Raw genomic sequence first — 14,931 nt, forward strand, 5'->3', positions numbered from 1 at the left:
AAAGGACCTTGAGTGTTACACCAACACATTTTCCAGATCGCCGTATCTTTACGACCTTGACATTCAATGATGTCCTCATGACAGTGGAGTCGTTGTTCGGCTAAACGCCACTGTGCTTCATATCAATGAGCTTACCATCTTCCAGCACTCATGCTCACATCTGCTACTTTGAAAATGACCTTCTACTGTCTGTGCACTCTTCATTCAAACGTAAATAAATTCATGGATCTGGAAAAAAATGAAAAATACATCAAATCATATACAAATGGTCTGTGGTAGTGAAAAATGAGATGTGAGTCTTTGTGAATTAAAACTAAGGCTGAACAGCAGTGAAATGAAATAAAATGATATATTGTTATTGAATTAAAATAATTAAATTGTATAGAAGAAATCCGTTATCAAGCAATTATCTATAAACGTAGCATTGATATTACAACATGGTGTGAGACAGGAAACTTTCACACCGGATCTGACCCGAAATAATTCCATCTGGCCCACACATGCCACTCAAAAATCTCTACTACACACGTAACTCATTAAAGACTTTTAGTATGTAAGTAAATGAAGTACTGAGGTGTAATTGCACACACACAACACACACACACACACACACACACACACACACACACACACTGAAAGAAATATGACACATTCTTGGAATTTTTGGAATGTTACTCAACATACTTCTGATACTCCTCACACTTCTGTTACTCCTCACACTTCTGATACGCCACACACTTCTGTTACTCAAAACACTTCTGTTACTCCTCACACTTCTGATACTCCTCACACTTCTGATACTCCACACACTTCTGATACTCCACACACATCTGATACTCCTCACACTTCTGATACTCCACACACTTCTGATACTCCACACACTTCTGATACTCCACACACTTCTGATACTCCTCACACTTCTGATACTCCACACACTTCTGATACTCCACACACTTCTGATACTCCTCACACTTCTGATACTCCACACACTTCTGTTACTCCTCACACTTCTGTTACTCCACACACTTCTGATACTCCACACACTTCTGATACTCCTCACACTTCTGATACTCCACACACTTCTGATACTCCTCACACTTCTGATACTCCACACACTTCTGATACTCCTCACACTTCTGATACTCCTCACACTTCTGTTACTCCTCACACTTCTGATACTCCTCACACTTCTGTTACTCCACACACTTCTGATACTCCACACACTTCTGATACTCCACACACTTCTGTTACTCCTCACACTTCTGATACTCCACACACTTCTGATACTCCACACACTTCTGATACTCCACACACTTCTGTTACTCCACGTTACTCCACATACTTCCGATACTCAACACACCTGTTACTCATCACACTTTGGTTACTCCTTACGTGACTGTAACAAAAAGCATTTGTACTCCACACACCGCTGTTACACTTCTGTTACTCCAGAAGCATTTATTATTCCACACACTTCTGTCACACTACAGACATCGGTTATTCCTCACGCTTCTGTTACTCCACAAGCATCTGTTTCTCCACACTCTTCTCAAAGAAAGAAAAAAAGGGATAAAAAGTCAGAAGTCATAAAAAACTCAACAGCACCAGTGGTAACATTCTGTACGTATGTTAGACATTTTCCAGCTTGGATCGGGGCAATAACCGAGAGCTAGCTAGTGGGTGGAAACTGGCTATAAATGATTTGGAAGGAAAAAGGGATAAAACTAAACAAAAAATATGATCATTCCTATGATGAGTACCATGTCCTTTTTTATTTTACAGGTGCATTGCAGCTGCACAAACAATGCTAGACATGCACACACACACACACACACACACACACACACACACACACACACACACACACACACACACACACACACACACTTTAGTCCAGACTTCAAAAAGAAAGTGTGTGTGTGTGCACTTCTAACACTGTTTGTGCAGCTGTGCGAACCATTAACTTTCAATCATCATAATAAGCAGTGGTTATGGCAATAAAATAAGTATAACCGCTTAAAAAACTTTTGATGGGTACAGATATAAATCATAGGTTGCCATATAATCATACACACACTGTGGGGTATTTTAACACTTCTCAGCACGTGTTCAATAATACATACACACACATATTTTAAATAAACAGGTTACAAAGTGTTGTAAAGGTTTTGAGTGTTCTCCAGGCCTCGGGGCCTTTTGGTAATCACTTCTTTTATAAATAAGTCACTACTATAACAACACTGGCACACACACACACATGGTGCAGGGTGAGTCAGAGAGTTTAACAGGATTTTAAATGGATTATGGACTTTGCAAACCATCATTAGCTAATGGAGAAAAACACAAACAATTTAGTGTAAGGGTCTGTCGTATACAAGTGCGCCTTTTTTTTGCAGTTAAAGAATACTAATTTTATGTCGCACATGGTTGAAAATAGAGATAAGTTTATCGTTTGTAATCCTACAAGGAACGGGGAAGAGAAAACATGAACATGGAGCACAGGAAACTGGTTCGTGAGCTAAAACCCTTCAATAGGTGAACGTAAGATCGCACGATATCGACTGTTATCGTACAGTTTTAAGGCATATTATCCCCTGATCCAAACACAACAAGCCTTTCTGTATTATGGCACTTTATCTAGACAGGTGATTTTATTCACTCATTTATGAATTCATTTATCCATCTTTAGTAAGCGCTTTATACTAGATCCAGAGCCTATCCCATGGAAAACCGGACAGGAGGCGGGAATACACCCTGGGTGGAAGGACAGTCCGTCACAAGGCACCAAACGCACACATTCACACACATATTCATCCCTGGAGCAATTTAGAGTAGCCAATTCACCCTATTTGTAGACGGAGGAAACCTGAGAGCCCTGTGGAAACCCTTATGGAAAAAGCTCCGAACAGACAGTACACTGAGCTCAGGATCATACCAGGGATGCTGGAGCAATAAGCAAAGTGACAAACTGTCATAGAACATCATTTGTTTGAATGGAAATTTCCATCCATCAGTGTGTGGTGGCGTTTAACCGTAAAAGCAGATAAATATACATCTGTATTTCCCAACAACTGAACTTTCTTTTATTATATCATTTATTATATAACGAACAAATTGGACAAATCAAATTTTATATACAAAAGAATTATGCGATCAAACGCTACAAATCTCGATACGAAGTACTTCCATATGTCTTCTGCTCTAAATATCGTCAAATAGGAATTGATCAAGAACAAGCCATGACAGAAAGTAAACACTGAGATATCATGATTGTAACCACAAGAAGTAACTGCATAAATCATACAGATTTGCATGTTTGTATGACAAAAACACAGCTGGTTGAAAAAAAAAAAAAAAACCCAAACAAACTCCATGTGTGTCCAAACAAGCGAACCAATCCGGAAGGCCGCGGTTCAATCCCCCTCGTTTTAACTTTGCACTCACATACTGTAGAAATACCAAGATATGAAATCCTAATAAAACCAGTCGTGCTTTACTGTAGACCTGATACCATTTGAAGTCCATTTATTAATCAATATATGCAATTAGACGTGCACTTCCTGTAGGAAATACTGTGCCTGCAAATAGCTGAAAGTGGTGGGGGGATAAAAGAAATAAATAAGTAAAGAATGTAGAAATAAAGTGAGAGGGATTAGAGGAGAGTCGATCTCTTCAGTGTGCTCTTTCATCGAGGGTAAGTTGAAACGAAGCAGCTGATTGGCCAGCTGCTGTAAAGACTATTATGAGGTCATCATGGACATGGAAGTTGGAATTCAAATTCCCAAACATTCTGTCAGTGTATCCTGAGTGGAAATGAAAGTTTCTTGCTTCACTCTGAAATAGTTTAAAGCATACAGTAACTTCTGCAATTCTCCAGCTGTGATCCTTGGAGATCACCGTCCTCTTCACAGTGCATTGAGACGATATAGACACACGTCCAATTCCAGGTCGATTCATAACTTTTCCAGTTGACTGGAACTTCTTAATTATTGCCCTGATGGTGGAAATGGGCATTTTCAATGCTTGTGCTAGTTTCTTATAGCTACGCCCCATTTTGTGAAGCTCAACAACCTTTTGCTGCACGTCACAGCAATATTCCTTGCTCTTACCCATTGTTAATGATTAAGGGAATCTGGCCTATGTGTTACCTCATGTTTACAGATGTGGCCATTGAAAATGCGCATCAAAGGAAAAGGGATCCTACGATTTCATACGGAATCACGCGGAATCAAGCACATGCTGTGGACACCGGAAATACTGGTGGAGACCAGTAGGGGGCAGTCATGTTTCATTTGAGTAAACACTGCTTGCAACCGTTTTGCAACAAGCAGCAGAGCACATTAAACGTTGTCGAGCCTGAAAAAAAAAAGGAATGTGTGGTCGGTTAGATTGAAGAAAAAAACATTATGTATGGTTTACCAGTTTCTTTAAATATTACAACTTTTAATCTAAGAAAAGAACAAACATTTCCACTGGCAAGAAAGGCATACGACAGCCTGCATGTTACCACGGCGCTAATCTAGCATACATGCTTCAGCCACGTTCATTTAAATACTATAGTTATTGTACTTGTACTACGTGACTCGATCACGCTCACGTTATATAATTAAATCTCGAATTAGAAACTTCTTTAAATTAGCTTTATCATAAGTATTGATGAGAAACTTAATATTTTTAGACCACACATTCCGTTTTTTTTTTATTTATTGTACTGTGTTCAGCTACAGTGTGTTGTTCCATGCGCCACCTGGTGCTTATTGTGTGAAGCACAACAAATGAAATTAAATTCTAAGAAGCGTGCCTGCAAGGTAATCATGTGAAACCATGTGAAAAAAAATGCACATTCTTAAAGGCCACATCTGTATACACCTGTATACCCCTTAAATATCAGGATGCACAGCGGTAGACATTACACTTATTTTAGCACGTGAGCCACCATTTGTCAGTCAACGTCATGCTAAAATCATCATCTTACGATGAGTGGAGACAAATAAGATCTTAATAATAATCTTAGACCGAGTCACTGCCCATGTACTGAAATTAAATTCTCATATTATGATAAATTATTTTTTATAGCAGATTGGTCCTATATGGTTCTGTTGACTCCCAACTGCTTACTAGCTTCTGAGCTTAGATAGAAACACAACTAAACATACTGTAGCTAGCTCTTATGGGTAGTGAGTTGACTAGCATCGCTAGCTAAACTCTTGCGTGACACACACCGCCTGCCAGGTAATGTCTTGTCATGTCTAGCTTGTTGTATATGTAATTTTTGTTGTTGTTTTTTTTTTTGCTTATATTCCCTTACTAGTTTGTACAGCGCTTGTTGTGAGGACCAAGCTGACAAAAATAACTAGCTAACTGACTAACTGATGCTAGGTAGTACTGCCTGTTATGCCAGCTAGCATTATATTAGCTATCTAAATGAAACCATGGGATGGTAGATAAATGACTACCATCTGGCAGTCCAAAAACAGGAATATGACTATTTTTTTTCTTCATGTTTCTCATTTTCATCACATCTTGCTTACTTAGGCAGCCTCCTTTATACCACAGCATTGTTCAGTATTCTAGTCTGTTAGTCAGAAAGTGCTGAGTCATTTTCCAAGGCTGCAGCTCTGACAATACTGCTGACTTTAATTCAAATAATGAATGTTTGAACAGAGGCACGCCGGGTTCGGTTCCCACCGTGGCCCTGTGTGTGTGGAGTTTGCATGTTCTCCCCGTGCTGCCGGGGTTTCCTCCGGGTACTCCGGTTTCCTCCCCCAGTCCATGGTAGGCTGATTGGCATGTCCAAAGTGTCCGTAGTGTATGAATGGGTGTGTAAATGTGTAACCCATCCCTGCGATGGATTGGCACCCTGTCCAGGGTGTACCCCGCCTTGTGCCCTATGCTCCCTGGGATAGGCTCCAGGTTCTCTGTGACCCTGAAAACGATAAGCGGTATAGAAGATGGATGGATGGATGGTATTTGTAATGGTTTTAATGGTTATAGTGGAAAATGTATTGGTTTTAATGGAAACTGTAATGGTACATGTGGGTCTCTACTGGTAATTTGTTGCCTTCTATTGGTGGCATGTTATGTCTAGTGGATACCATTAAGGACAAATCATGGTAATGGTTTTAATCTTTAGCTGATGGTTTGTAACATTAAACGTAGCTATAAATGGATAAAAAGTCAAACGTGTTGTTTTAAATGAATAAAGAATGTAAGCAGTTGGGAAATTATAACGAATGAATGTATAATAATGAATGCTAAACTAGGCGAGAGGTGCAGTTTATCGCCTCAGTGACGATGAAGAAAACGTTACGAGATCGTGCAGCTGCTGAGTGGAACTGAGGATTTCTGAACACGTGACGACATTCGTTCAAACGCCCACGCAGAACGGGAATTCACGCAGAGTGGCGGTTATATAAAAATCACATTTATTTAACTTTATAGCTAATTATCATTTTATGCCTATTACTGTAGCTCCAAAAAATCCCCCCCCCCAACACACACACACACACCATAGAGAAAAGGAAGCTGGGATTCAGAAGTTCTGGTTTATTTAACATAAGCAGTTATTTTCAAATGAAATGTTGGTATATGCCTGTTTGTAATTATAAAAACCAAACCGAAGCATTATCAAACGAGTAAATGAACGTATTAAATACGCAACAAAGGCACAAAATACGCTTCCAAGTACAACAGTAAGTGCTCATTTTTAAAAGCAATCTTTATTCTGGAGGTTTTCTTCCCATTAATCTCCACCGCAGACATTTCCCACATAAAGAGCTCCGAGTGCCAAACCAAACTGGCGAGACGACCTGAATTACAGCCTTCTGACATTCATTTCTGAGGTGAAAAAAAGGGGAAAAACGAAACTTTTCAGACTGATGTAGAATAACTGTGTTATCTAGAGGACTGTGAGGTGATGGCATCCACAGATAGTGGTGATGGTGATGTATTATAATCAGAATATTATCATATAATATATTATTATAATAATGGATTATTCTCTCTCTCTCTCTCTCTCTCTCACTCTTTTTCTCTCTAACTCTCTCTTTCTCTCTCTCTCACTCTCCCTCTCTCTCTCCTTTCTCTCACTCTCTCTCTTTCCCTCTCTCACTCTCTCTCCTTTCTCTCCCTTTCTCTCCCTCTCTCTCCCTCTCTCTCCCTCTCTCTCTCTGTCTCCCTCTATCTCTTTCTCTCACTCTTTTTCTCTCTAACCCTCTCTCTTTGTCTTTCTCTTTCTCTCCCTCTCTCTCTCTCACTCTCTTTCCCTCTCTCACTCTCTCTCCTTTCTCTCCCTCTCTCTCCCTCTCACTCTTTTTCTCTCTAACTCTCTCTTTCTCTCTCCATCTCTCTTTCTTCCTCTCTCTCTTTCTCTCTCTCCCTATCTCCCTCTCTCTCTCCCCTTCTCTCTCTTCCTCTCTCTTTCTGTCTCTCTCCCTTGCTCACTCTCCCTTTCTCTCTCTCTCCCTCTCTCTTTCTATCTCCCGCCTCTCTCTCTCCATCTCTTTCTCTCTCTCACTCTCTCTCTCAAGCTATCTCTTACTCCCCCTCTCTCCCTCTCCCCCCCCCTCTTTCTCTCTCTCTCCCTCTCTTTCTATCTCTTTCCCTCTCTCTCTCTCACTCTCTCTCTCTTTCGCTTTCTCTTTCTCTCTCTCTCTCACTCTCACTCTCACTCTCACTCTCATGCACAAACGCGTTGTGAGTAAATGTCTCCGGCTCAGTCGCGTCTCAGTGACGTGAAGTCTGACTCAGCTTGGTGTCACCAAGATAAACACGGTGAATCTCTTCCTAAACACATGTCTCTGTGAAACACACACACACACACACACACACACACACACACACACACACACACACACACACACATCACTGTGGAACGGTGCAACTAGAGCCACATACACAAACAAATTACCTTCTGAATCCTGCAGCTCTTGTAGCTGGAAAGATCAGGAAATCACACTTTATATCTAATCTACTTTAAGCTTCCTTTACTCGCTGGCTATGTTCAATTATCAGCGCTGTTCTTAAACCAAGAAGAAAAAGCCACACATGAGCTACAATGTCTTATATAACCAGCTACGTCTGTAGACATTTCACTGTTGGCCTAATTGCTTTTTTTCTTATTTATTTTATTTTATTTTATTTTATTTTACAGCTCTTCTTTCTTGGTTCAGAAATATGCAGACTTTGAGCTTAGTATAGTATTAGCACGAGGTCAGACTAACATGACCGTTAAACTTGAACTTTAATTTGAACTTTTGTAGTTTAACTTCACCATCGGAAACTTCCAGAACATACAGTAAACCACTGCAAAAAAATAAAATGAAATAAAATTGGGTGCTTGTGTTGTGTTGTTGTTGGTTCCTTTGACAAATATTATTTACTGCATCAGTTAGCATTAACAAGCCATAAATGCCAGAATGAATAAAGTAATGAACATTTGTTCAGAAATGTTTGGAGACTTTGTGAGATCCGCGTAACTTCCCCGGAATCAACCCTGTGATGATGTGATGCTTCTACAGTGTTTCTACGGTGAATAATAATAGTGTTGAATTCAAAAGTGCTAGACACAGTGTCGCTAATCTGTACAGTAGATACAGGATTATTACTAAATGAGGGACTGTATAAATTTGTACCAGGAAACTCGGTGAATGAAGTCGGCTGTAACTCCCCTGAGAGTGTGTGTGAGCGTCCCAGCTGCTCTCATTAGCCCTCATTACGTCTCATTACACAGCGGCGTGCTACGCTGTGTGAGCACATATCTACAGAGAGAGACCTTTAACTCAGGTTCAATGGGAAACCCGAGAGGCCTCATGAATAATAACAAGGCACATCATTGTATAGGAGGAGAGGGCCATTGTCCATCTGCTTCCATACCTCAGATCAGTGTTACCATGTATACCGTCCATCTCGTCCCCTCATTCGACTCAGCTCAATTCTTTTCTTCAATTCTTTATTGACATTACCATATACATTTACAGTACTGCCAAAGTATTTCTTACTTTCTTTTTTACTTTTGATCTTTTTTTTTTTTTGTCTTGCCAAACTTCTTAACATGCACCAACGGCCATGTGAGACAACCCTCACCAAACCCTCTTCCTTGAGATCTACCATCCTGTAGGTTTTTATCTCCAACCAAAATGGAACACACCTGATCAAGAATTTCTTAAGGCAATGATTGGATGGTCAGGTGGGCAGATCTCCAGGAAGAGGGTTGGTGCCCACTGTTGTAAAGTGTTCAGGTGAAGTTTGCTCTATTCACTGCAATCGTTTTGAGCAATACAAGATTTTATCCATTTGATGAAAATAGCAATTTAAAATCCTCATTAAAAACATGCAGATACTTTATTTTGCAGTGATATTCATGATGTTGGACTTTTTTATTTATTTATTTATCAATAATTAAGCTGCTTTTGTTACTCAAACCTGGCAACCCTGCAACAAAGCATGCTCTAACAGAAGCTTTGCTAATCCAAAAGCGCATGTTGATCATTTACATCAGCGGTCACCAACCCTGTTCCTGGAGATCTACCTTCCTGAAGACTTTAGCTCCGACCATAATGGTGCCCACCTGACCGTCTAATAGTTGCCTTAAGAAGTTCTTGATCAAATTAAACAGGTCTTAGATATTGCTTGGAGATGAAACCTGCAGGAAAGTACTGTAGATCTCAAGGAAGAGGACGTTGGTGACCACTGATCTACAGAATGTCTCAAATAATTTCTCAAATAAACATAAAGAATCATTTTATTTCCTAGCATTTCCAGTGTGCAAGCGTTACAGCAGGGAAAGTGACACGTATTTAGATCTGGGTTACGCAGCTGCTTATGTCGATTTGCTGCGTCCGAAGCATCCAAACCAGGCTTTATCAGTAGCATCTATACCACCACCTAAACGCAAACTATAGAAATCAGGGACTGAATAATGAAACGGTATGTTTCCACATGAATAGTCTCGGTTATAACTTTCACAATAATCTCTGCAAAATTCGGGTCATTTTAACAATATGGCTTCCACTCACCGCTCTTTATTCTGCAGCTTATTAAATAGCACTTGATCCAGTACACACATCGGATTATTCTGCATGTCATTTTTCACAACGCGCTCTGACAGTAACTCGTACAACCAACTTAATGTACACACGACGTACTACATCAAGACCTACTTTGCGCATGAAATTATGGTCCTTGGTTTCTTGGTTTGAACCAGAAATGGTTCCCTACTCGTTATTTGATCGGACTGAAGAACCATACGCAGTCCACATTATGGGGTGTTCGCCTGGGACTGTTGAACTCATGCTTTCAACATTCACACAACATGTATACGTGGTTAAAGTTGTGGGTACACTGTTGCTAGGCATCATAAATAGAAGACGCTTAATGAGTGGAGTTGGCTCTGGTCATTATTGTATACAGACAATGTAAAGTGTCTGTAAAGTGACGGTGGAACTGACAGCTTTAAAGCATGCGAACTTTTTCCTCGGCTGTGATGGTAGATTTGTAAGACTCTCAAGACTCAAGTTCTTAAGACCGTTCTTGAGAACATGCCGCAACTTATGAACTCTACCAGCAGGTAACTGTTATCGTATTGCCATAACATCTAAAGACCTGAGGAGATTGGGTATAGCATTGCTAATAGCGAACACTACAGGACAGTAAACCGTGCTCACGTGTAGGAAGAAGAGATCGTCAGGTTTTATTGGATCGAAATGGGATCCCCCCCCCTCTATAAAGCCCGCACTAACTCCCGCTCACTTCCTGAGAAGCATGTTATTCTTTACAGATGTTGGCTGTTAGTCGAGCAGGATTTTATTTTCTTAGGCAACTAAACTATCAAAACCAGCTTTTTTTTCCCCCACGTTCCACAGAAAAACTTATAATTATTTATTACATTTCAAATACATAACAGAGCTGCTGATGCTCTCCTTTAAACAGAAATATAATTTGACAAGTTTGTCTTTGAATGGAATAAATGCAGCGCTTGGTGGTCTTAAGCTAAATGATTAAATCCAGACTCTGATACGCGACTTTGGTTGTCCTTATTATTTTTTCTGGATATGATATGACGTGAATTTCCTCTGGGATTTTTCTTTCACTGGTGTGCAGGTAGTACTAATCATGACCTATTCCTTGGATGGAGTGCCATATAGAAATATAATAATTCAATTTAATTATTGTAGATTGACACTTTTAGTCTTCACTAACATTTTTAGTTCTGGATTTTATTATTACAATTTTTTTTTAAACTAGAGATGTTTACCAAATGAAGAAAATCTGACTTTCAAATAGAAGGGACAATTTTTATACTGCAAATATCATTCTTTATACATTATCTTTATATATTTTTACAGGAATTCACCAGTGTGTACTGATATTTTAGGTGTGTGTATAGAGCTTTAAGACCCTAATTATGTTATAATAATTACAATGAATCGTATTATGTTATAATAGTAGCAATTGCATTGCATTATTATATATATATATATATATATATATATATATATATATATATATATATATATATATATATATATATATATATATATATATATATATATATATATATATAAATAGATATACGCTTTCTAGGAACTTTGACGGATTCATTAGTGTTTTATTTTCTCTGGCAGCTTAACTGCTAAATCCAGTCTGATATACAGTGTCTAGGGACGCTTCTGCCCAACAGGCATCATGTATTATGCTAATTTATTACATTTAACTTCCATAAGACATCTGCTTGATTTCTTCGGCTCAAGCCTACATTAAATATCATCTGACAAATTGTATTTGAAAACAAATGGAACAAAAGCAGGTCTTGGATTTCAGCTCTGTAAACACTTATGTCTTCAGGGAACTTTTATATTTCTTCCCCTTCATGCAGTGATATTATCAAACTCTGATTTGCGGATATTAAAAGTTTAGCTGAATTACATCAATTAGTTTAAACGGTAAATCTAATTAGCCCAAATCTGAAGATTAAAGAAAGAAAGAAAGAAAGGAAGAAAGAAAGAAAGAAAGAAATCAACGACGCAATAGAGGATGAAAAGCTTACTATGTGAATTACATGAGATAAACAAATACATTAAGATTTTTTATTTATTTATTTATTTTGCTAAGCAGAGATCTGACTAAATATCTTTCTTTATCCTTTACAGGCTTTGGCTGTAGTTCATCTTCGTCTGGTGCGAACGGATTACATTTCACATGCTTAAAGAGAGCTGCTCGGGTCTGAGGTGTAAGACTCGGAAATGCACATAAAATACAGTTCTGTGTTTGAAATAAAAGCCGTTGTTGGTGCTCGTGGATTTAGACGTGTGGGCTCTAATCATCCCAGCTGTGTGGTTATACTGTATAGTTGTAACAGTTTGATCATGTTTCATGGATCAAGGTTTCTCTCCACACAATGCTCCTTTCAGAATGCTGTTAGTTCATTAGTGTTGAAATTTCTCTTAGAGATGAAACTATAAAAGCCAGCATCTCACAGCAGGGACCTTTCTGACCTGCAATCATTTTGTTTTGTGGTGACTTATTAAATTTCACTTGCATATCAGAGGTGCTTGGTGTCTCAGTCTGACGTGTCCAAAAAAGTATTGGAATACATTTTCAGAGCTTAATTACTCATGTTAAATTGTATTATTATTATTATTATTATTATTATTATTATTATTATTATTATTATTATGAAATGGATTATGGTCTAGCAGTTCTTCTTGTTCTTTCCATTATTTCCTAATAACAATAATTATATATAAATATAAATATATATATATATATATATATATATATATATATATATATATATATATATATATATATATATATATATATATAAATTTGATAAACCTTTGTTGATTCCTTCCCCCGGATGATTATTGCTGTTCTGTCATTCGTTGTTGTTCTGTTAAATGTTTATTGGCTCTGTGTGTGATCTATGTAAGATATACTATTATTGTATGTAGCATTAAACACTCATTAGACACAGGGTCCATTTATCACTCATTTAAAAAAAAAAAAAACTTTAAAAAAGAAGAAGAGCTTTGAACTTCCTTTTACTTGTTCCACTTGCCTTAATTTTGCTGTGTACTTTTACATGACCTTTATACTACTTTAATTATTACCACTTTATTTCATTTTTTATACATTTTACATATTATATTTATTGATGTTGTTATTGCTGTCGGTCACTGCGATTATTTATTGCATTATTATTGTTGAACTGTTTTACTGCTTTACTTTTTTATTCAATTATTTCTCTGCTTTTTTAATGTATATTATGCACTATATAAATTAAGTTTTATTATTATTATTATTATTATTATTACTACTACTACTACTAGCACTTCTTCTATTATATAGTAATGACAGTTTACTATATATATATATATATATATATATATATATATATATATATATATATATATATATATATATATATATATATATATATATGATAATAACCCAATAAGCTTGGCTGAATGGTTGGCAAATTATTTTCCCAGCTCGAACCCTGCTCTGACGAGACACTGTACTCATGATGATGCCTTACATTTCGTTAATACATGATACACAGCCCCCCGGTGCTCATTTCCCCCGGCTGCTCGTCCGGTGTCGTCCGCCTGACATGCTAACCCTTGACTCCGCCCAGCTCAAAACACTAAGAGCGTGTAACGTGTTCCATGTCTGCATCGATAGCGAGCCCCTCTGGTTGTGTAACACGATCAGCTTGTATAGAAGGAAAAAGAGAGAAGGGGGGGGGGTGTTTGTAGGGGCTTTGATGGCTGATGTTTCAGGGGTGTCTCCCTTGGGAGAGTGGAAAAATGTTTGAGAAGATCCCACTTTACCTTGCACACCATCAATTCCCACACACAGACACACACACTTAAGTAGTGGGAGGAATTTGTTCCAGACCGCAGTTTATTCTTGTTTAAGCTGTGGACTTTTACTCCAATTAAGTGAACAAACAGCACAGCTTTACACTCCTCCTTAATAATTCTCATAGTTGTGAACTTTTCTGGAACTTTATATCTCGGTTTGAAAACTTTTGAAACTACACCATCCACAATATCAATCAATCCCCCCCCCCCACCCCCCCTCCCCCCGACTATATATAGACATATTCTTACGATATTATGTTATATGATATTATTTCCTTTCTTGCATTTCAGGTCTTTCTGCTTCATACACATAATGACAGACGTCTCGGTTTTGCACGGACAGGTAGAGAAAATAGTCAAAACCATTGCCCACACACACACACACACACACACACACACACACACACACACACACACACACACATGCACAGAGCCTCAGTGAGGAACAGATCAGCCGTCGGCCCTTACCTCAGATCTCTCAGATCTCTTCTCTTTTTCCTCTCTCGCAACTGTGTACAAAAATCAAACAAGTCCCAACGTTGATAATAGTCCAGCTTGTTTAATTCTTAAAAAAAAAGATATATTTTTTCTTTTATCCCAAACTCAGAATCCTCTTGTTGTGTGTTTGTTGTTGTTGTTGTTGTTGTTGTTAAACAATCTGATTATCCAGGCTCAACTCTCTCTCTTTTCAGGAAAATTGATGGCGGTGAAAGTTGCACTCGTACATTTCTCCTCTCTGAACTTGCACTGAGTGAACCAGCAGGTCCTAATGCCTTCACTTCTCCTCCTCCTCCCTTCTTCCCTTCTTCCCTCCCTCCGTTTCAGCTGCTCCTCCCCTCCACAGCTCATCATTTCATATTGATTGAGTTTTATTGCCGAGATCTCCACTCTGGACACCCATCAAAGTGTTGTTTTTTTCTCTTTTTTCCCCCTCTATATGAGTAGACTGTAGAGAAGATGAAGAAAGTCAACCGAGAGAAAGATGGATTTGTGTTAAGGTAGTTTGCTAATTGTCCCCCCCACAAGTTGTCCATTTCATGGACCAAAAGCGAATATATATGCC

The 14,931-nt window shown here is 38.4% G+C and overlaps 1 protein-coding gene across 2 annotated transcripts in view; it reads right to left on the reverse strand.

Moving 5' to 3' along the window:
* The window catches only part of ngfa (nerve growth factor a (beta polypeptide)), a 38,650-nt gene extending 24,009 nt beyond the window's left edge, over positions 1–14,641 (reverse strand). The window contains exons 1-2 of one of the 2 annotated variants that reach the window (XM_017488212.3): positions 14,337–14,641; positions 136–228 (exon numbers count right to left, since the gene is read on the reverse strand). The gene's annotated coding sequence lies outside the window, so the exon portion shown is untranslated. The remainder of the gene's footprint in view (positions 1–135; positions 229–14,336) is intronic. The other variant, XM_017488210.3, reaches the window with a different exon arrangement.
* Positions 14,642–14,931: the final 290 nt, after the last annotated feature.

This window comes from Ictalurus punctatus, chromosome 15 (assembly GCF_001660625.3).
Source record: "Ictalurus punctatus breed USDA103 chromosome 15, Coco_2.0, whole genome shotgun sequence".
NCBI lineage: Eukaryota > Metazoa > Chordata > Actinopteri > Siluriformes > Ictaluridae > Ictalurus > Ictalurus punctatus.